This window comes from Nicotiana sylvestris, chromosome 12 (assembly GCF_000393655.2).
Source record: "Nicotiana sylvestris chromosome 12, ASM39365v2, whole genome shotgun sequence".
NCBI classification, from domain to species: Eukaryota; Viridiplantae; Streptophyta; class Magnoliopsida; order Solanales; family Solanaceae; genus Nicotiana; species Nicotiana sylvestris.
The window spans coordinates 71,487,073-71,512,556 of NC_091068.1; positions in this window are offsets into that span (position 1 = coordinate 71,487,073).

A 25,484-nucleotide genomic window follows, 5' to 3' on the forward strand; every position below is an offset into this window, starting at 1 on the left:
TTCGAAATATAACCCTTTAAGGCCAATGGCCTTCGCCAAAAAAGAGAAGGGTTCGACCTTGATCGAACAACGACGAGTTGATATTTCGATAAGTTTGAAATAACACCCTTTAAGTCCAAGGGCCTTCGCCAAAAAAAGAGAAGGGTATAACCTCGATCGAACAACGACGGGCTGTTCTTTCGATATGTTTGAAATAACACACTTTATGGCCAAGGGTCTTCTCCATAAAGGAGAAGGGTATAACCTCAATCGAACAACGACGTGCTGTTATTTCGATAAGTTCGAAATAACACCCTTTAAGTCCAAGGGCCTTCGCCAAAAAAGAGAAGGGTTTGACTCTGATAGAACAACGACGGGGTGTTATTTCGATAAGTTTGAAATAACACCCTTTATGGCCAAGGGCATTCGCCAAAAAAAGAGAAGGGTTCGACCTCGGTCAAACAAGGATGGGCTGTTATTTCAATAAGTTCGAAATATCAACCTTTAAGGCCAAGGGCCTTCGCCAAAAAAGAGAAGGGTTCGACCTTGATCGAACAACGATGAGTTGATATTTCGATAAGTTCGAAATAACACCATTTAAGGACAAGGGCCTTCGCCAAAAAAGAGAAGGTTTTGACCTCGATCGAGCAACGATATGTGGTTATTTCGATAAGTTTGAAATAACACCCTTTAAGGCCAAGGGCCTTCGCCAAAAAACAGAAGGGTTCGACCTTTATCGAACAACAACGAGTTCATATTTCGATAAGTTCAAAATATGACCATTTAAGGTCAAGGGCCTTCGCCAATAAAGAGAAGGGTTCGACCTCGATTGAACAACGATGGGACGTTATTTCGATAAGTTCGAAAAAACACCCTTTAAGGCCAAGGGCCTACACCAAAAAAGAGAAGGGTTCGACCTCGATCGAACGACGATGGGCTATTGTTTTGATAAGTTCTAAATAATACCGTTTAAGGCCAAGAGCCTTCTCAATAAAGGAAAAGGGTTCGACCTCGATTGAATAACACGGGCTGTTATTTCGATAAGTTCGAAATAACACCCTTTAAGTCCAAGGGCCTTCGCCAAAAAAGAGAAGGGTTTGACTTTGATCGATCAACGACGGGGTGTTATTTCGATAAGTTTGAAATAACACCCTTTATGGCCAAGGGCCTTCGCCAAAAAAAGAGAAGGGTTCGACATCGGTCGAACAACGACGGGTTGTTATTTTGATAAGTTCGAAATAACACCCTTTAAGGCCAAGAGGGCCTTCACCAAAAAAGAGAAGGGTTCGACCTCGATTGAATAACGACGAGCTGTTATTTCGATAAGTTCGAAATAACACACTTTAAGTCCAAGGGCCTTCACCAAAAAAGAGAAGGGTTTGACTTTGATAGAACAACGACGGGGTGTTATTTCAATAAGTTTTAAATAACACCTTTTATGCCCCAGGGACTTCGCCAAAAAAGAGAAGGGTTCGACCTCGACCGAACAACGACAGGTTGTTATTTCGATAAGTTTGAAATAACACCCTTTATGTCCAAGGGCCTTTGTCAAAAAAAATAAGGGTTCGACCTCGATCGAACAACGACGGGCAGTTATTTTGATAAATTTGAAATAACACCCTTTATGGACAAGGGCCTTTGCCAAAAAAAGATAAGGGTTCGACCTCGATTGAATAACAACAGGCTGTTATTTCGATAAGTTCGAAATAACACCCTTTAAGTCCAAGGGCCTTCGCCAAAAAAGAGAAGGGTATAACCTCGATCGAACAATGACGGGCTGTTATTTTGAAAATTGAAATAACACCCTTTATGGCCAAGGGCCTTCGCCAAAAAAAGAGAAGAGTTCGACCTCGGTCGAACAATGATGGGCTGTTATTTCGATAAGTTCGAAATATCACCCTTTAAGGCCAAGGGCCTTCGCCAAAAAAGAGAAGGGTTCGACCTTGATCGAACAACAACGAGTTGATATTTCGATAAGTTCGAAATAACACCATTTAAGGCCATGGGCCTTCGCCAAAAAATAGAAGGGTTTGACCTCGATTGAGAAATGATAGGTGGTTATTTTGATAAGTTCGAAATAACACCCTTTAAGGCCAAGGGCCTACGCCAAAAAAGAGAAGGGCTCGACCTTGATCGAACTACGATGGGCTGTTATTTTGATATGTTCTAAATAACACCCTTTAAGGCCAAGGGCCTTCACCAAAAAAGAGAAGAGTTCGACCTCGATTGAATAACGACGGGCTGTTATTTTGATAAATTCGAAATAACACCCTTTAAGTCCAAGGGCCTTCGCCAAAAAAGAGAAGGGTATAACCTCGATCAAACAATGACGGGCTATTATTTCGATAAGTTTGAAATAACACCCTTTATGGCCAAGGGCCTTCGCCAAAAAAAGAGAAGGGTTCGACCTCGGTCGAACAATGATGGGTTGTTATTTCGATAAGTTCGAAATATCACACTTTAAGGCCAAGGGCCTTCGCCAAAAAAGAGAAGGGTTCGACCTTGATCGAACAACAACGAGTTGATATTTCGATAAGTTCGAAATAACACTATTTAAGCCCATGGGCCTTCGCCAAAAAAGAGAAGGGTTTGACCTCGATTGAGCAACGATAGGTGGTTATTTCGATAAGTTTGAAATAATACCATTTAAGGCCAAGGGCCTACGCCAAAAAAGAGAAGGGTTCGACCTTGATCGAACGACGATGGGCTGTTATTGCGATACGTTTGAAATAACACCCTGTATTGCCAAGGGCCTTCGCCAAAAAAAGAGAAGGGTTCGACCTTGATTGAATAACAATGGGTTATTATTTCGATAAGTTTGAAATAACACCCTTTATGGCCAAGGGCCTTCGCCAAAAAAAAGATAAGGGTTTGATCTCGGTCGAACAAGACGGGCCTTGGCCTTAAAGGTTGTTATTTCAAATTTTTCTAAATAACATCCCATCGTTGTTCGACCGAGGTCGAACACCTATCTTTTTTTGGCGAAGGCCCTTGTCCATAAAGGGTGTTATTTCAAACTTATCGAAATAACAGCCCGTTGTTGTTCGATCAAAGTCAAACCCTAAGTTGGAAAATATTATTGTTATTTTTAATCCTTCTGGATTCTCATATGTTTTCTCTTCTAGTGCGAATTCTTCTTTATTCATCTTTTATCTTTTAGATAACAAACATATTTATATTCTGTTTTAGATATTATATCGATTAATTTAGACAGCCTAGCTTTGTTTATTTTTGTGATACTTAAGTATTCATATTCTATGTATAGTTTCTTTAGTTTCTTTCTAATTTTCTGCGATTTCTTAGTTTTTTTAATTGTTTCACCAATTTACGGGTTTGTACTATTAATGTCAGTATTATTTTTCATGATTTGCTTCTTAATATATATGTTTATTTTCCATAGCTCTAATACGCATTATTAGACAGGCAAACTTTCTTAAGATGTTGTTTATAACAATACTATAATATGATAAACAATTATGATATTCAAGAGATAATAAGGAATACAAGAGTTTAGTTAAACATGATTATGAATAAACTTACCTGGTTTTGTAACTCATTTTAATGCTCCATATCATTCAGAAGTTTGTATATAATCAGATATTTTATTGAGAGAAGATAAGGTGAGGATGAAGGTGTCTGAGGATGTCCTCCCTTCTTCTGATTTACAAAATATATAGAAAATTTAAACGACTCCTACTGTTCATGAACGACCTTTACTGTTCATGAATGTGACTCATACTATTTACTTTACGACTTTTTTACATGACTCTTACTATTCATGAACGACCTTTACTGTTCATGAATGTGACTAGTACTATTTACTTTACGACTTTTTTACATGACTCTTACTATTCATGAACGACCTTTACTGTTCATGAATGTGACTAGTACTATTTACTTTACATTATGTGTTTCCAGTAGCTGTCTTCTTCTTTTGTCTTCTTGTTGATACCTTCATTCTAGTTGGACTTCTGGTACATAGTTATCATCCTTAGCCAAAAAAAGATAAGTGTTCGACCTCGGTCGAACAACGATGGGCTGTTATTTTGAAAAATTTGAAATAACAACCTTTAAGGCCAAGGGCCTTCACCAAAAAAAAAAAGAAGGATTCGACCTCGATTGAACAACGACAGGCTGTTATTTCGAAAAATTCGAAATAACACCCTTTAAGTCCAAAGGCCTTCGCCAAAAAAGAGAAGGGTTTGACCTCGATCGAGCAATGATAGGTGGTTATTTCGATAAGTTTGAAAAAACACCCTTTAAGGCCAAGGGCCTTCGCCAAAAAACAGAAGGGTTCGGCATTGATCGAACATCAACAAGTTGATATTTTGATAAGTTCGAAATAACACCATTTAAGGTCAAGGGCCTTCGCAAAAAAAGAGAAGGCTTCGACCTCGATCGAACTACGATGGACTGTTATTTCGATAAGTTCGAAATAACACCCTTTAAGTCCAAGGGCCTACACCAAAAAAGAGAAGGGTTTGACCTTAATCGAACGATGATGGGCTGTTATTTTGATAAGTTCTAAATAACATCCTTTAAGGCCAAGGGACTTCGCCAAAAAAGAGAATGGTTCTACCTCGATTGAATAACGACAAGCTGTTATTTTGATAAGTTCAAAATAACACCCTTTAAGTCCAAGGGCCTTCGCCAAAAAAGAGAAGGGTAAAACCTCGGTCGAACAACGATGGGCTGTTATTTTGATAAATTTGAAATAACACCCTTTAAGGCAAATGGGCTTCACCAAAAAAGAGAAGGGTTCGACCTTGATTGAATAACGACAGGTTGTTATTTCGATAAGTTCGAAATAACACCCTTTAAGTCCAAAGGCCTTCGCCAAAAAAGAGAAGGGTAAAACCTCGATCGAACAACGATGGGCTGTTATTTCGATAAGTTTGAAATAACACCCTTTATGGTCAAGGGCCTTCGCCAAGAAAGAGAAAGGTTCAACTTCAATCGAGCAATGATAGGTGGTTATTTCGATAAGTTTTAAATAACACCCTTTAAGGCCAAGGGCCTTCGCCAAAAAATAGAAGGGTTCGACCTTGATCGAACAACAACGAGTTGATATTTCGATAAGTTCGAAATAACACCATTTAAGGTCAAGGGCCTTCGCCAAAAAAGGGAAGGCTTCGACCTCGATCGAACGACGATGGGCTGTTATTTCGATAAGTTCGAAATAATACCCTTTAAGGCCAAGGTCCTACGCCAAAAAAGAGAAGGGTTTGACCTTGATCGAACGACGATGGGCTGTTATTTTGATAAGTTCTAAATAACACCGTTTAAGGCCTAGGGCCTTCTCCAAAAAAGAGAAGGATTCGACCTCGATTGAATAACGACGAGCTGTTATTTTGATAAGTTCAAAATAACACCCTTTAAGGCCAAGGGCCTACGCCAAAAAAGAGAAGGGTTTGACCTTGATCGAACGATGATGGGCTGTTATTTTGATAAGTTCTAATTAACACCCTTTAAAGCCAAGGGCCTTCGCCAAAAAAGAGAAGGGTTCGACCTCGATTGAATAACGACGAGCTGTTATTTTGATAAGTTCCAAATAACACCCTTTAAGTCCAAGGGCCTTCGCCAAAAAAGAGAAGGGTTTGACTTCGGTCGAACAACGACGGGCTATTATTTTGATAAGTTTGAAATAACACCCTTTATGGCCATGGGCCTTCGCCAAAAAAAGATAATTGTTCGACCTTGGTCGAACAACGATGGGCTATTATTTTAATAAATTTGAAATTACACCCTTTAAGGCAAAGGGCCTTCACCAAAAAAGAGAAGGGTTCGACCTTGATTGAATAACGACAGGCTGTTATTTCGATAAGTTCGAAATAACACCCTTTAAGTCCAAAGGCCTTCTCCAAAAAAGAGAAGGGTAAAACCTCGATCGAACAACGATGGGCTGTTATTTCGATAAGTTTGAAATAATACCCTTTATGGCCAAGGGCCTTCGCCAAGAAAGAGAAGGGTTTGACCTCGATCGAGCAATGATATGTGGTTATTTCGATAAGTTTGAAATAACACCCTTTAAGGCCAAGGGCCTTCGCCAAAAAATAGAAGGGTTCGACCTTGATCGAACAACAACGAGTTGATATTTCGATAAGTTCAAAATAACACCATTTAGGGTCAAGGGCCTTCGAGAAAAAAGAGAAGGCTTCGACCTCGATCGAACGACGACGGGCTGTTATTTCGATAAGTTCGAAATAACACCCTTTAAGGCCAAGGTCCTACGCCAAAAAGAGAAGGGTTTGACCTTGATCGAACGATGATGGGCTGTTATTTTGATAAGTTCTAAATAACACCCTTTAAGGCCAAGGGACTTCGCCAAAAAAGAGAATGGTTCGACCTCGATTGAATAACGACGAGCTGTTATTTTGATAAGTTCAAAATAACACCCTTTAAGTCCAAGGGCCTTCGCCAAAAAGGAGAAGGGTAAAACCTCGGTCGAACAACGATGGGCTGTTATTTTGATAAATTTGAAATAACACCCTTTAAGGCAAATGGGCTTCACAAAAAAAGAGAAGGGTTCGACCTCGATTGAATAACGACGAGCTGTTATTTTGATAAGTTCCAAATAACACCCTTTAAGTCCAAGGGCCTTCGCCAAAAAAGAGAAGGGTTTGACTTCGATCGAACAACGACGGGATATTATTTTGATAAGTTTGAAATAACACCCTTTATGGCCAATGGCCTTCGCCAAAAAAAGATAAGTGTTCGACCTTGGTCGAACAACGATGGGCTATTATTTTAATAAATTTGAAATTACACCCTTTAAGGCAAAGGGCCTTCACCAAAAAGGAGAAGGGTTCAACCTTGATTGAATAACGACAGGCTGTTATTTCAATAAGTTCGAAATAACACCCTTTAAATCCAAAGGCCTTCGCCAAAAAAGAGAAGGGTAAAACCTCGATCGAACAACGATGGGCGTTATTTCGATAAGTTTGAAGTAATACCCTTTATGGCCAAGGGCCTTCGCCAAGAAAGACAAGGGTTTGACCTCGATCGAGCAATGATAGGTGGTTATTTCGATAAGTTTGAAATAACACCCTTTAAGGCCAAGGGCCTTCGCCAAAAAATAGAAGGGTTCGACCTTGATCGACCAACAACGAGTTGATATTTCGATAAGTTCAAAATAACACCATTTAAGGTCAAGGTCCTTCGAGAAAAAAGAGAAGGCTTCGACCTCGATCGAACGACGACGGGCTGTTATTTCGATAAGTTCGAAATAACACCCTTTAAGGCCAAGGTCCTACGCCAAAAAGAGAAGGGTTTGACCTTGATCATACGACGATGTGCTGTTATTTTGATAAGTTCTAAATAACACCCTTTAAGGTCTAGGGCCTTCGCCAAAAAAGAGAAGTGTTCGACCTCAATTGAATAACGACGAGCTGTTATTTTGATAAGTTCAAAATAACACCCTTTAAGTCCAAGGGCCTTCGCCAAAAAGAGAAGGCTTTGACCTCGATCGAACGACGACGGGCTGTTATTTCGATAAGTTCGAAATAACACCCTTTAAGGCCAAGGTCCTACGCCAAAAAAGAGAAGGGTTTGACCTTGATCGAACGACGATGGGCTGTTATTTTGATAAGTTCTAAATAACACCATTTAAGGCCTAGGGCCTTCGCCAAAAAAGAGAAGGGTTCGATCTCGATTGAATAACGACGAGCTGTTATTTTGATAAGTTCAAAATAACAACCTTTAAGGCCAAGGGCCTACGCCAAAAAAGAGAAGGGTTTGACCTTGATCGAACGACGATGGGCTGTTATTTTGATAAGTTCTAATTAACACCCTTTAAAGCCAAGGGCCTTCGCTAAAAAAGAGAAGTGTTCGACCTCAATTGAATAACGACGGGCTGTTATTTCGATAAGTTCGAAATAACACCCTTTAAGGCCAAGGTCCTACGCCAAAAAAGAGAAGGGTTTGACCTTGATCGAACGACGATGGGCTGTTATTTTGATAAGTTCTAAATAACACCATTTAAGGCCTAGGGCCTTCGCCAAAAAAGAGAAGGGTTCGATCTCGATTGAATAACGACGAGCTGTTATTTTGATAAGTTCAAAATAACACCCTTTAAGGCCAAGGGCCTACGCCAAAAAAGAGAAGGGTTTGACCTTGATCGAACGACGATGGGCTGTTATTTTGATAAGTTCTAATTAACACCCTTTAAAGCCAAGGGCCTTCGCTAAAAAAGAGAAGGGTTCGACCTCGATTGAATAACGACGAGCTGTTATTTTGGTAAGTTCCAAATAACACCCTTTAAGTCCAAGGGCCTTCGCCAAAAAATAGAAGGGTTTGACTTCGATCGAACAACGACGGGCTATTATTTTAATAAATTTGAAATTACACCCTTTAAGGCAAAGGGCCTTCACCAAAAAGGAGAAGGGTTCAACCTTGATTGAATAACGAAAGGATGTTATTTCAATAAGTTCGAAATAACACCCTTTAAATCCAAAGGCCTTCGCCAAAAAAGAGAAGGGTAAAACCTCGATCGAACAACGATGGGCTGTTATTTCGATAAGTTTGAAGTAATACCCTTTATGGCCAAGGGCCTTCGCCAAGAAAGACAAGGGTTTGACCTCGATCGAGCAATGATAGGTGGTTATTTCGATAAGTTTGAAATAACACCCTTTAAGGCCAAGGGCCTTCGCCAAAAAATAGAAGGGTTCGACCTTGATCGACCAACAACGAGTTGATATTTCGATAAGTTCAAAATAACACCATTTAAGGTCAAGGTCCTTCGAGAAAAAAGAGAAGGCTTCGACCTCGATCGAACGATGATGGGCTGTTATTTCGATAAGTTCGAAATAACACCCTTTAAGGCCAAGGTCCTACGCCAAAAAGAGAAGGGTTTGACCTTGATCATACGACGATGTGCTGTTATTTTGATAAGTTCTAAATAACACCCTTTAAGGTCTAGGGCCTTCGCCAAAAAAGAGAAGTGTTCGACCTCAATTGAATAACGACGAGCTGTTATTTTGATAAGTTCAAAATAACACCCTTTAAGTCCAAGGGCCTTCGCCAAAAAAGAGAAGGCTTTGACCTCGATCGAACAACGACGGGCTGTTATTTCGATAAGTTCGAAATAACACCCTTTAAGGCCAAGGTCCTACGCCAAAAAGAGAAGGGTTTGACCTTGATCGAACGACGATGGGCTGTTATTTTGATAAGTTCTAAATAACACCATTTAAGGCCTAGGGCCTTCGCCAAAAAAGAGAAGGGTTCGATCTCGATTGAATAACGACGAGCTGTTATTTTGATAAGTTCAAAATAACACCCTTTAAGGCCGAGGGCCTACGCCAAAAAAGAGAAGGGTTTGACCTTGATCGAACGACGATGGGCTGTTATTTTGATAAGTTCTAATTAACACCCTTTAAAGCCAAGGGCCTTCGCTAAAAAAGAGAAGTGTTCGACCTCAATTGAATAACGACGGGCTGTTATTTCGATAAGTTCGAAATAACACCCTTTAAGGCCAAGGTCCTACGCCAAAAAGAGAAGGGTTTGACCTTGATCGAACGACGATGGGCTGTTATTTTGATAAGTTCTAAATAACACCATTTAAGGCCTAGGGCCTTCGCCAAAAAACAGAAGGGTTCGATCTCGATTGAATAACGACGAGCTGTTATTTTGATAAGTTCAAAATAACACCCTTTAAGGCCAAGGGCCTACGCCAAAAAAGAGAAGGGTTTGACCTTGATCGAACGACGATGGGCTGTTATTTTGATAAGTTCTAATTAACACCCTTTAAAGCCAAGGGCCTTCGCTAAAAAAGAGAAGGGTTCGACCTCGATTGAATAACGACGAGCTGTTATTTTGGTAAGTTCCAAATAACACCCTTTAAGTCCAAGGGCCTTCGCCAAAAAAGAGAAGGGTTTGACTTCGATCGAACAACGACGGGCTATTATTTTGATAAGTTTGAAATAACACCCTTTATGGCCAAGGGCCTTCGCCAAAAAATGATAAGTGTTCGACCTTGGTCGAACAACGATGGGCTATTATTTTAATAAATTTGAAATTACACCCTTTAAGGCAAATGGCCTTCACCAAAAAAGAGAAGGGTTCGACCTTGATTGAATAACGACATGCTGTTATTTCAATAAGTTCGAAATAACACCCTTTATGTCCAAAGGCCTTCGCCAAAAAAGAGAAGGGTAAAACCTCGATCGAACAACGATGGGCTGTTATTTCGATAAGTTTGAAATAATACCCTTTATGGCCAAGGGCCTTCGCCAAGAAAGAGAAGGGTTTGACCACGATCGAGCAATGATAGGTGGTTATTTCGATAAGTTTGAAATAACACCCTTTAAGGCCAAGGGCCTTCGCCAAAAAATAGAAGGGTTCGACCTTGATCGACCAACAACGAGTTGATATTTCGATAAGTTCAAAATAACACCATTTAAGGTCAAGGTCCTTCGAGAAAAAAGAGAAGGCTTCGACCTCGATCGAACGACGACGGGCTGTTATTTCGATAAGTTCGAAATAACACCCTTTAAGGCCAAGGTCCTACGCCAAAAAGAGAAGGGTTTGACCTTGATCGAACGACGATGTGCTGTTATTTTGATAAGTTCTAAATAACACCCTTTAAGGTCTAGCGCCTTCGCCAAAAAAGAGAAGTGTTCGACCTCAATTGAATAACGACGAGCTGTTATTTTGATAAGTTCAAAATAACACCCTTTAAGTCCAAGGGCTTTCGCCAAAAAAGAGAATGGTTTGACTTCGATCGAACAATGATAGGTGGTTATTTCGATAAGTTTGAAATAAAACCGTTAAAGGCCAAGGCCCTTCGCCAAAAAATAGAAGGGTTCGACCTTGATCGAAAAATAACGAGTTGATAGCCCTTTAAGTCCAAGGGCCTTTGCCAAAAAAGAGAAGGGTAAAACCTCGGTCGAACAACGATGGGCTGTTATTTTGATAAATTTGAAATAACACCCTTTAAGGAAAATGGGCTTCACCAAAAAAGAGAAGGGTTTGACCTTGATTGAATAACGACAGCCTGTTATTTCGATAAGTTCGAAATAACACCCTTTAAGTCCAAAGGCCTTCGCCAAAAAAGAGAAAGGTAAAACCTCGATCGAACAACGATGGGCTGTTATTTCGATAAGTTTGAAATAACACCCTTTATGGCCAAGGGCCTTCGCCAAGAAAGAGAAGGGTTTGACCTCGATCGAGCAATGAGAGGTGGTTATTTCGATAAGTTTGAAATAACACCCTTTAAGGCAAAGGGCCTTCGCCAAAAAATAAAAGGGTTCGACCTTGATCGAACAACAACGAGTTGATATTTTGATAAGTTTGAAATAACACCATTTACGGTCAAGGGCCTTCGCCAAAAAAGAGAAGGCTTCGACCTCGATCGAACGACGACGGGCTGTTATTTCGATAAGTTCGAAATAACACCCTTTAAGCCCAAGGGCCTACGCCAAAAAAGAGAAGAGTTTGACCTTGATCGAACGACGATGGGATGTTATTTTGATAAGTTCTAAATAACACCCTTTAAGGCCTAGGGCCTTCGCCAAAAAAGAGAAGGGTTCGACCTCGATTGAATAACGATTAGCTGTTATTTGATAAGTTCAAAATAACACCCTTTAAGGCCAAGGGCATACGCCAAAAAAGAGAAGGGTTTGACCTAGATCGAACGACGATGGGCTGTTATTTTGATAAGTTCTAAATAACACCCTTTAAGGCCTAGGGCCTTTGCCAAAAAAGAGAAGGGTTCGACCTCGATCGAGCAATGATAGGTGGTTATTTCGATAAGTGTGAAATAACACCCCTTAAGTCCAAGGGCCTTCGCCAAAAAATAGAAGGGTTTGACTTTGATCGAACAACGACAGGCTGTTATTTTGATAAGTTTGAAATAACACCCTTTAAGGGTAAGGGCCTTCGCCAAAAAAAGATAAGTGTTCGACCTCGGTCGAACAACGATGGGCTGTTATTTTGATAAATTTGAAATAACACCATTTAAGGCCAAAGGACTTCACCAAAAAAGAGAAGGGTTCGACCTTGATTGAATAACGAAAGGCTGTTATTTCGATAAGTTCAAAATAACACCCTTTAAGTCAAAAGGCCTTCGCCAAAAAAGAGAAGGGTAAAACCTCGATCGAACAACGATGTGTTGTTATTTCGATAGGTTTGAAATAACATCCTTTATGGCCAAGGGACTTCGCCAAAAAAGAGAAGGGTTTGACATCGATCGAGCAATGATAGGTGGTTATTTAGATAAGTGTGAAATAACACCCTTTAAGGCCAAGGGCCTTCGCCAAAAAATAGAAGGGTTCGACCTTGATCGAACAACAACGAGTTGATATTTCGATAAGTTCAAAATAACACCATTTAAGGTCAAGGGCCTTCACCAAAAAAGAGAAGGCTTCGACCTCGATCGATCGACGACGGGCTGTTATTTCGATAAGTTCGAAATAACACCCTTTAAGGCCAAGGGCCTACGCCCAAAAAGAAAAGGGTTTGACCTTGATCGAACGACGATGGGATGTTATTTTGATAAGTTCTAAGTAACACCCTTTAAGGCCAAGGGCCTTTGCCAAAAAATAGAAAGGTTCGACCTCGATCGAACGACGACGAGTTGTTATTTCGATAAGTTCGAAATAACACCCTTTAAGCCCAAGGGCCTACGCTAAATAAGAGAAGGGTTTGACCTTGATCGAACGACGATGGGCTGTTATTTTGATATGTTCTAAATAACACCCTTTAAAGCCAAGGGCCTTCGCCAAAAAAGAGAAGGGTTCTACCTCGATTGAATAACGATGGTCTGTTATTTCGATTAGTTCGAAATAAAGACTTTAAGTCCAAGAGCCTTCGCCAAAAAAGAGAAGAGTATAACCTCGATCGAACGACGATGGGCTGTTATTTTGATATGTTCTAAATAACACCCTTTAAGGCCAAGGGACTTCGCCAAAAAAAGAGAAGGGTTCGACCTCGATTGAATAACGACGGGCTATTATTTCGATAAGTTTAAAATAACACCGTTTAAGTCCAAGGGCCTTCGCCGAAAAAGAGAAGGGTTTGACTTTGATCGAACAACGACGGGCTGTTATTTTGATAAGTTTGAAATAACACCCTTTAAGGGAAAGGGCCTTCGCCAAAAAAAGATAAGTGTTCGACCTCGGTTGAACAACGATGGGCTGTTATTTTGATAAATTTGAAATAACACCATTTAGTTTGAGTTCATCTTATTTTTCATAGGATCTTTTTCATGTAGTTGTGGAATTAAATGCTTTTTCATGATTATCTGTAGCTAACGAAATTAACCTTGAAATTTCTTTTATATCTTCAAATGTGTATTCTAAGTATTTAATATCTTTAGTTTTTTGATATTCTTCTATATTTTTTTCTAATATTATTTTTGACATATTTATATGTTTTAGAATTTCTAACCAGTACTTAAAATATTTGTAACTATCAATTTTTGATTTGTTCATATTAATACTGAGATGTATACCTGTTGATACATATATCCATGGTTTCTATATTTCTCAGTGTTATTTCTTTTCTGTGTTGATAACTTTCAAGTTTATCTTCATAAAATTCAATTTCATTTTCTATAGTTAATAAAGCTTTATTACGTAATTTATTATATCTAATAATATCTTTGCAGGTTTTAATATTGTATTTAACACAATCTATTTTTCTATTTATGTTACTGAGGTTTTTAAGAAGTTTCCATTTCTGGGTATTATAGAATCTTATATAATGAAAAGTGTTATGTTTCATTTATAAAAAGATTTTATTAACTTGATATGTGATCATTAGTCTGAATATAAATCTAGTTCATATAGATCTAATATATCTATTTCATGTGATACAATTAGTTCTGTAAATGCTTGTTCCATTACATATATTATTTCAAAAGTAACTAAAATATCGTAAATTTTTCTTTTAACATCGTTATTAAGTCTCTTAAAGATATATAACATAAGTATTTTATAGTCAATATTTTCTTCTAATAAATATGTGTGGTTGTTCATTTATAATTATTATTTATCATGTGTTTACTAAACATATTCCCTCTAACCTCTTTGTTTATCATAGAGTTTATCATATTTTAATAAGTTATACTGAACAATCTTTTCTGGTCACTACCATGTTTTTCATGCTTCAATCATTTACCCTAACAGCGCCTCAACTCTGTGTACTCCCCTAAACGGCTTCCTTGCCTACTGGTTTCCACTTTAGGATGGCATAGTCTGGGCTTAACTACTCTCAGCATTATTAGACAGGCAAACTTTCTCAAGATGTTCTTTATAACAGTACTATAACATGATAAACAATTATGATTTTTAAGAGATTATAAGGAATATAAGAGTTTAGTTAAACATGATTATAAATAAACTTACCTGGTTTTGTAACTCGTTTGAATGCTCCATAGCTGTTTTAGATACTTGTAATTAACTCAGATATTTCTTACAAGAGAGAATATTAGAGAGAGAAGGTAAGGGTGAGGATGTCTGAGGATGTCCTCCTTCCTCAGATTTACATTCTATATAAAGAAAATTAAAACGACTCTTACTGTTTACAAATGACTCCTACTATTCATGAACGACCTTTACTGTTCATGATTATGACAGATACTATTTACTTTATGACTCTTACTATTCATGAACGACCTTTACTGTTCATGATTATGACATATACTATTTACTTTATGACTCTTACTATTCATGAACGACCTTTACTGTTCATGAATGCGACTAGTACTATTTACTTTACATTATATGTTTCCAGTAGTTGTCTTCTTCTTTTGTCTTCTTTGTTGATACCTTCATTCTAGTTGGACTTCTGGTACATAGTTATCATCTCCGTTGCACTTTGAACATATGTGGTCTGGATATTTGTGTCCTACTAGTTTGCAGTATCTTGTTAATAACTCGTTTGAAATAAATTCTTTTTTCAATGCTCTGGTAGTTGGTTGCATTTCTGGCTTTAATAATGATAAAATCCATTTCTGGACTTCATCCATATCTCCTTGTCGTAGTTCCTTCGAGTTGGCATATATCATCAATTGGTCTCTGGAATAGTAGCTCCAGATAGCATTTCCTTGTAGATAATTGTTAGCTAGTTCTTGAATAATAGTTGCTATACCAATTATTCTTTTATTAGCATAGAAACTTGGTATCTCCATTTTCTGTATCTCCGGTTGTTTCTCTATCTCTTCCGGTATTATCATATCTCGTGTTAGTCCTATTTTTATCACCTGTATTATGGGTTTTATTTCATCATATAGTATTTCCGCTGGTGCTGTATAGAATTTGATGAAGAATAGGTTGCCTTTTGTAATTCTCTTGAAGGTGACAAATGCTTTGTATAGCTCTGGTATTCCAATTATTTCTTCTCCGTCATGGGTATATACTGTGCTAAGTAGTCCGTAGTTGTAACATGTTTTTACTAGGTTTGCTTTTGTTTTTGGCTGGGCTATAAGCCTATTATATCCCTGTAGTTTTTGGGTTACATAATCTTGTGTTGGATCTGTAGTAGTTGTTGATCTAGGGTTTAGGTTCAGAAATGTCTGGATTTTATATATATTCTCAATATATGTTTGAGTAATATGGTTATATACCTTTTTGTTGTGGTGTAGGCTATTAGCATAGGTTGAAGTTTGTGGGGCTATAACTATTGCTTCTCTTGGCTTTTTTGATGTAAATGGCTTATCAAATACGGTATTTAGGTTTACATTGATATGTGGCTTTTTGCTAACTTGTTTGCTTGTACCTGCAGCTGTATATAAAGCAACTGTGTTATGGGTTTTTTGGAGTTTCCCAACGTCTCCTTCTACCTCTGGAAGTTTAGAGTCTTCCGATTGACTTAGCTCCGCATTTTTATAGTCATGCTGCTGACTTTCTAGCTGTTGTAATCTTTTTCCCATACTCTCCATCTGTAAGGATAGAGTAGTAAGGATTGTAAATATGTCTTTTGATTCTTGGCTTTCATCTGTTTGGGTACCTTTGTCTTGATAGGTAGTCTGCAATAACATTCTTGTCAGTCCGTATTACTTCAATTGTAAATGTAAAATTTTGTATATTTAATACAAGTCTCCTTATTTCCTTTGTAGTTACTGAATCCTGTACTTTCCGAGTTATCCACCATTTTACTTGTGTATTATCTGTTCTTACTATAAATTTGTTATAAACAATATATGGCTCAAATGCTAACAAACATTTATATAATCCAAATAGTTCTTTCCTATTTATTTCCCATTTTAATTGTGGTTCCGTGTATGATCCGGAATAATATCTACAATGGTGTTCAATTTTTTCATTATCATATTTATATTTTAGAACTCCTCCGTAGCTGTGATCACTAGAATCAGTTTCTACAATATATGTAAATTGTTTCTTTTCATCTGGAAAATATAGTTTTGGTAATTTTTTACACATATTTTTTATCTTCTGTATATGTATTTTATCTTTTTCGTCAAAATGATATTCTATGTCCTTTTTTAATTTTTTCTGTAATGGTTTTAAGTTTTCTGCTAATTTAGGAATATATTCTCTTACTTGGTTAACCAATCCTAAAAATGATTGTAACTTCTTTTTTGTATCAAGTGTTTCATTCAAGTTAATTATCTTTTGTACTACATGGGTTTGCATTTTTATTCCGTTTTTATCTATTTGTATACCTAAAAATTCTATTTGATTTTTCATTACTTCTGCTTTCTTTTTACTTAAACTTATTCCTGATATTTCTACAATGTGTATGAATTTTTCTAGTAGTTTTATATGTTCGTTCTCTGTTCTAGAATATAGCAATATATCATCTATATATATTATACAATTTTCTAATTGGTTGAAGTAATTATCCATAAAATGTTGATACCTACCTGGTGCATTTTTATATCCAAAAGGTAATACGTTCCATTCGTAAAATCCTTGTGGTACTGTGAATGCTGTTAACTTTTTAGATTCATCTTCTAGTTTTAAATGGTAAAATCCTGATTTACAGTCAAATTTACTAAAATAGTTATATCCTTGTATTTGTCTAATTTTTAGTATTTTATTTGGTATCGGATAATTATATGTTTTTGTTTTTGCATTTAAGTTTCTATAATCTATAACCATACGGCTTTTTCCTCTTTTTTGTTCACTATGCTTATTTACTATAAATGTTGGGCTAGTATGTTTACTATTACTTTCTTGTATGTAGTTATTATCTAATAATTCTTTTATATGCATTTTAAATTCTGTTAAATCATTAAAATTGTATTTTAAAGGTTTTTGTGTTATTATGCTATTTTCATCTATTAGTTCAATCTTTATTTTTGTTTGATGTTTTTCCCATCCTTGGAGTGGATTATCATTATATAGTAATTCTAGTTTATCTTGTAGTGGTTTTATCTTATTTATTGAGAAAATGATTATCTCTATATTATGGTTACTTTGTATTATATTTTCTAATTTTTGGGTAATCTTTTCACTTCCTTTAATCCAGGGTGTTGTTTTTCTTACTTTATTATTTACTCTTTTTGCTCCTAATTTTTGTTTACACGGGGTAGTAAACCACCAATGTGTTTTTGTTATAATATGTGGGTATAATTTATCTAAAAATGGCATTCCTAATAATATATCTTTATTTGTGAATTCGTAACTATATATTTCTTCTATGGTTAATATTTTATCCCATATTTGTATTTTTATATTTCTTGCTTTATATGTTATCATACTTCCTTCATTATTAAATCCTGTTACTACTATGGGGGTTTTTAGCTTTTCCCATTTACTTTCTGGTAAACAATTATGTCTACACATATTAGCTTCTGCTCCTGTATCCACCATAGGTGTATAATATCTATTATAATATCCTTCTACTATTATTTTGGAAAGTATGTATATCTTTGGCATTATATCAAAGTTCTTTTTATTATTATTTTCTTATTTTCATAACTTATTGTTAATTGTCTATCTTCTAATTTATATGGTTTGACTTTTTCTAACCATTTTATCCCTAGTGTAATATTTTTATCTCCTTGATATATTTTAAAATTTATTAATATTGGTATTCCTCCAATAATTAATTCCTTTTCAGTTGTTTCTTCGTTTTTTCTTAACGCTTTTGGTAGTTCTGAATTTTGTTGTTCTATTGTTACTATCTCTTGTTCTGGTATTAGTTCTCTTATAACATAATTCTCTTCCTGCCCTGTATTTATTAGTATTAAATATTTTCTTTGGTCCATTATTCCTGTTATATAATAATGATGTGGGTTTATTTCTTCTATTTTTTGTTCTATTAATTTTTGTGGAGTGGTATAATTTATTCTTTTTGATGTACTTCTTGATGTACTTCTTGATGATGTTTCTGGCATTTCATTATTTATTCGTTTTGATGTGCTTAATCTTTCTTTTACTATTTCTAAATCTTCATCCATGTCTATTTCTGTATAACTGTAATCATTGTTGTCTATAACTGATACTATTCTTTCGAATGGATTTTCTATTTTTATTTTATTTATTTTATTTTTAGCTGTTATCTTATGTTTTGTTGTTAAGACATATAGATTTTTACATCTTGCTGTGAATATTTTACTTCCTGGTGCTAATTCTATTCCAGACATTTTCCAGTATAATACTAATGATTTATCTATATTTTTATCATCTACTGCTACTGAATAGTTAGCACTTACTATAAATTTAAATTTTTGGTATATTAAGTTACCTCTTACAGCACTTATTATACTCTTTTCTATAGGTTGTACAATCCTATCATCTGCCAAGTATATTTCTATAGGGGTATCTATTCCTTCCCTAAAACATGCTTTTATTAGGATCTCCGTTCCTCCTAAGTGTACATATTTTATTGGATTTTTTGCTTTTATATCTTGTATTTCTTTATTTAGTAGTCTTTTATTTAAAATTGGTATTTGTGCTTTACCTTTGATGTATTTACAATCTATTATATGTTCTCTTTGGCTTACTACATAGTATTCTTCTTTTTGTCTTTTAAACCAATTCTTTATTGTTGGTACTTCTAATATTTTGTCTATACTTAGATCCAATTCTTTTCCTTTTATTTGTTCAAATATATTAGCGTCAAATATTATTTTTTGTTCTGAAGATTGTTCATCTTGGTGTTCTTCTTGTTGTATAATTTGTATATCTTTTTCAGTCATAATTTTCTTCATCTGACTCTTCTATGTCCTTGTTTATTTCATTTTCAGAGAACTCGTTTTCTGATATCTCATATATGCTGTCTTCACTGCTTAATTCATAATCTACATATTCTACTTGTGTATAGAAATTTAAATCAAAATATTCAAAATATAAATATAGGAAACCAAGAAGAAGATATTATGTAAAAAATTATAAACATAAAAAACCATATAGGAAAAAGAAAAAACTAACAGAATGTACTTGCTATAATTGTGGAAAGCTAGGACACTTAGCCAAAGATTGTAAATTACCAAAAAACCCAAAGAAGAAACAAATTACCGAAATATTGATAGATAATGATAAATATACACAAGTAGAATATGTAGATTATGAATTAAGCAGTGAAGACAGCATATATGAGATATCAGAAAACGAGTTCTCTGAAAATGAAATAAACAAGGACATAGAAGAGTCAGATGAAGAAAATTATGACTGAAAAAGATATACAAATTATACAACAAGAAGAACACCAAGATGAACAATCTTCAGAACAAAAAATAATATTTGACGCTAATATATTTGAACAAATAAAAGGAAAAGAATTGGATCTAAGTATAGACAAAATATTAGAAGTACCAACAATAAAGAATTGGTTTAAAAGACAAAAAGAAGAATACTATGTAGTAAGCCAAAGAGAACATATAATAGATTGTAAATACATCAAAGGTAAAGCACAAATACCAATTTTAAATAAAAGACTACTAAATAAAGAAATACAAGATATAAAAGCAAAAAATCCAATAAAATATGTACACTTAGGAGGAACGGAGATCCTAATAAAAGCATGTTTTAGGGAAGGAATAGATACCCCTATAGAAATATACTTGGCAGATGATAGGATTGTACAACCTATAGAAAAGAGTATAATAAGTGCTGTAAGAGGTAACTTAATATACCAAAAATTTAAATTTATAGTAAGTGCTAACTATTCAGTAGCAGTAGATGATAAAAATATAGATAAATCATTAGTATTATACTGGAAAATGTCTGGAATAGAATTAGCACCAGGAAGTAAAATATTCACAGCAAGATGTAAAAATCTATATGTCTTAACAACAAAACATAAGATAACAGCTAAAAATAAAATAAATAAAATAAAAATAGAAAATCCATTCGAAAGAATAGTATCAGTTATAGACAACAATGATTACAGTTATACAGAAATAGACATGGATGAAGATTTAGAAATAGTAAAAGAAAGATTAAGCACATCAAAACGAATAAATAATGAAATGCCAGAAACATCATCAAGAAGTACATCAAAAAGAATAAATTATACCACTCCACAAAAATTAATAGAACAAAAAATAGAAGAAATAAACCCACATCATTATTATATAACAGGAATAATGGACCAAAGAAAATATTTAATACTAATAAATACAGGGCAGGAAGAGAATTATGTTATAAGAGAACTAATACCAGAACAAGAGATAGTAACAATAGAACAACAAAATTCAGAACTACCAAAAGCGTTAAGAAAAAACGAAGAAACAACTGAAAAGGAATTAATTATTGGAGGAATACCAATATTAATAAATTTTAAAATATATCAAGGAGATAAAAATATTACACTAGGGATAAAATGGTTAGAAAAAGTCAAACCATATAAATTAGAAGATAGGCAATTAACAATAAGTTATGAAAATAAGAAAATAATAATAAAAAGAACTTTGATATAATGCCAAAGATATACATACTTTCCAAAATAATAGTAGAAGGATATTATAATAGATATTATACACCTATGGTGGATACAGGAGCAGAAGCTAATATGTGTAGACATAATTGTTTACCAGAAAGTAAATGGGAAAAGCTAAAAACCCCCATAGTAGTAACAGGATTTAATAATGAAGGAAGTATGATAACATATAAAGCAAGAAATATAAAAATACAAATATGGGATAAAATATTAACCATAGAAGAAATATATAGTTACGAATTCACAAATAAAGATATATTATTAGGAATGCCATTTTTAGATAAATTATACCCACATATTATAACAAAAACACATTGGTGGTTTACTACCCCGTGTAAACAAAAATTAGGAGCAAAAAGAGTAAATAATAAAGTAAGAAAAACAACACCCTGGATTAAAGGAAGTGAAAAGATTACCCAAAAATTAGAAAATATAATACAAAGTAACCATAATATAGAGATAATCATTTTCTCAATAAATAAGATAAAACCACTACAAGATAAACTAGAATTACTATATAATGATAATCCACTCCAAGGATGGGAAAAACATCAAACAAAAATAAAGATTATGAAAAATAAGATGAACTCAAACAACCCCCCCCAAATTGGTATCAGAGCTATGAAAAATAAACATTTATATTAAGAAACAAATCATGAAAAATAACACTGACATTAATAGTACAAACCCGCAAAACAGTGAAACAATCAAAATAACTAAGAAATCGCAGAAAATTAGGAAGAAACTAAAGAAACTATATATAGAATATGAATACTTAAGTATCACAAAAATAAACAAAGCTAGGCTGTCCAAATTAATCGATATAATATCTAAAACAGAATATAAATATGTTTGTTATCTAAAGGATAAAAGATGAATAAAGAAGAATTCGCATTAGAAGAGAAAACATATGAGAATCCAGAAGGATTAAAAATAACAATAATATTTTCTAACTTAGGAAGAAGATATAAAAAAATAGGAAATAACCTAAACTTAATGTTAGAAAAAGAAACTGTAAAACTAGAGGATAGTTTAACCGCCATGGTTAGAATAACAAAAGAAAACGAAGAAATAGATAGAAAACGAGAGATTAAAGAAATACAACAGCAAGCTAAAGAAAAAATACAACAGATAGAGGAAGTAAAAAACACTAAAATAACAGAATTAGAAAAAGAATTAGAGATGCTAAAACAGATGTATGCAAATAAACTAAAAGAAAAGGAAAAACGTAAAGAAGAAGAAGAAGAACTAAAACTAACAAATGAGATAGAAAGATTCAAATTACAGTTAGAAGAAGTACAGGAGAGTCCATCAAAAATAAGTATAAACGAAATAAATGACCAAAGTGATAAAGACACAGAACTAGGAGAAAACTATTCAGAAACAAGTGAAACATACACAGAACTTATAGAAAAAACAGAAAAGATAAAAATAAACCCAGAAATAAATACAGGAGATATGAACGAAGATAAACCAAGCATATCAGGAATAAAAAATCCAAAACAATTAAACCCAACCTATTACAGAGTAAGTTATGATGCATATGACAGAAACAAAACATTATGGGATAAAAGGTTAAATAAGAAATGGGCACCAAGACAGATAACTGAACAATATAATTTTTTAGATCTAGATTGTGTAGCAGATATAAATAAAACAATACAATTATGGATGGGATATATCTCAAAACAACTAATAGATAATAAAATAACAATAACGGAAACACCAGGATATATAGAAAGAACATTAATAGGAACTGTAAAATTATGGTTACAAAATTTATCAAGTGAAAGCTTAGACACATTAAGGAGTAATAAAAAACTTGACGGTACAACTACAACAACAGTTACAGATATATTAAATAAATATGAAATAGCAATAAGAAATGAATTTAGTAGTATGACAACAGAAGTAGAAGAACAAAATAAAGAAAAAATTACAAATAGAAATTTAATGACAAAATTAGCAATATGTAATATGTGTTATATAGATGAATATACTTGTGCATTTAGAGACTATTATTATAAAGGAACATATAGTCCAGATGAAAGTAAAGAGATAAGAAAATTATATTTTACAAAATTACCAGAACCCTTTAGCTCAAAAATAATAAAAAGTTGGAACGAAGCAGGACTAGCAGATACATTAGGAGTAAGGATAAAATTTCTACAAAACTGGTTTATAGAATTATGTGAAAAATATAAAGAAAACATGAAAATGGAAAAAATATTAGTAAAAAATTTGGCATGTTGCAAAAGTAGAATAGCACCCCAATTTGGCTGCACAGATAAATATTACAAAAAAGAAGGAAAGAAAAAGAAATTTAAATCAAAATATTCAAAGTATAAATATAGGAAACCAAGAAGAAGATATTATGTAAAAAATTATAAACATAAAAAACCATATAGGAAAAAGAAAAAACTAACAGAATGTACTTGCTATAATTGTGGAAAGCTAGGACACTTAGCCAAAGATTGTAAATTACCAAAAAACCCAAAGAAGAAACAAATTACCGAAATATTGATAGATAATGATAAATATACACAAGTAGAATATGTAGATTATGAATTAAGCAGTGAAGACAGCATATATGAGATATCAGAAAACGAGTTCTCTGAAAATGAAATAAACAAGGACATAGAAGAGTCAGATGAAGAAAATTATGACTGAAAAAGATATACAAATTATACAACAAGAAGAACACCAAGATGAACAATCTTCAGAACAAAAAATAATATTTGACGCTAATATATTTGAACAAATAAAAGGAAAAGAATTGGATCTAAGTATAGACAAAATATTAGAAGTACCAACAATAAAGAATTGGTTTAAAAGACAAAAAGAAGAATACTATGTAGTAAGCCAAAGAGAACATATAATAGATTGTAAATACATCAAAGGTAAAGCACAAATACCAATTTTAAATAAAAGACTACTAAATAAAGAAATACAAGATATAAAAGCAAAAAATCCAATAAAATATGTACACTTAGGAGGAACGGAGATCCTAATAAAAGCATATTTTAGGGAAGGAATAGATACCCCTATAGAAATATACTTGGCAGATGATAGGATTGTACAACCTATAGAAAAGAGTATAATAAGTGCTGTAAGAGGTAACTTAATATACCAAAAATTTAAATTTATAGTAAGTGCTAACTATTCAGTAGCAGTAGATGATAAAAATATAGATAAATCATTAGTATTATACTGGAAAATGTCTGGAATAGAATTAGCACCAGGAAGTAAAATATTCACAGCAAGATGTAAAAATCTATATGTCTTAACAACAAAACATAAGATAACAGCTAAAAATAAAATAAATAAAATAAAAATAGAAAATCCATTCGAAAGAATAGTATCAGTTATAGACAACAATGATTACAGTTATACAGAAATAGACATGGATGAAGATTTAGAAATAGTAAAAGAAAGATTAAGCACATCAAAACGAATAAATAATGATGTTCTATTAATTTTTGTGGAGTGGTATAATTTATTCTTTTTGATGTACTTCTTGATGTACTTCTTGATGATGTTTCTGGCATTTCATTATTTATTCGTTTTGATGTGCTTAATCTTTCTTTTACTATTTCTAAATCTTCATCCATGTCTATTTCTGTATAACTGTAATCATTGTTGTCTATAACTGATACTATTCTTTCGAATGGATTTTCTATTTTTATTTTATTTATTTTATTTTTAGCTGTTATCTTATGTTTTGTTGTTAAGACATATAGATTTTTACATCTTGCTGTGAATATTTTACTTCCTGGTGCTAATTCTATTCCAGACATTTTCCAGTATAATACTAATGATTTATCTATATTTTTATCATCTACTGCTACTGAATAGTTAGCACTTACTATAAATTTAAATTTTTGGTATATTAAGTTACCTCTTACAGCACTTATTATACTCTTTTCTATAGGTTGTACAATCCTATCATCTGCCAAGTATATTTCTATAGGGGTATCTATTCCTTCCCTAAAACATGCTTTTATTAGGATCTCCGTTCCTCCTAAGTGTACATATTTTATTGGATTTTTTGCTTTTATATCTTGTATTTCTTTATTTAGTAGTCTTTTATTTAAAATTGGTATTTGTGCTTTACCTTTGATGTATTTACAATCTATTATATGTTCTCTTTGGCTTACTACATAGTATTCTTCTTTTTGTCTTTTAAACCAATTCTTTATTGTTGGTACTTCTAATATTTTGTCTATACTTAGATCCAATTCTTTTCCTTTTATTTGTTCAAATATATTAGCGTCAAATATTATTTTTTGTTCTGAAGATTGTTCATCTTGGTGTTCTTCTTGTTGTATAATTTGTATATCTTTTTCAGTCATAATTTTCTTCATCTGACTCTTCTATGTCCTTGTTTATTTCATTTTCAGAGAACTCGTTTTCTGATATCTCATATATGCTGTCTTCACTGCTTAATTCATAATCTACATATTCTACTTGTGTATATTTATCATTATCTATCAATATTTCGGTAATTTGTTTCTTCTTTGGGTTTTTTGGTAATTTACAATCTTTGGCTAAGTGTCCTAGCTTTCCACAATTATAGCAAGTACATTCTGTTAGTTTTTTCTTTTTCCTATATGGTTTTTTATGTTTATAATTTTTTACATAATATCTTCTTCTTGGTT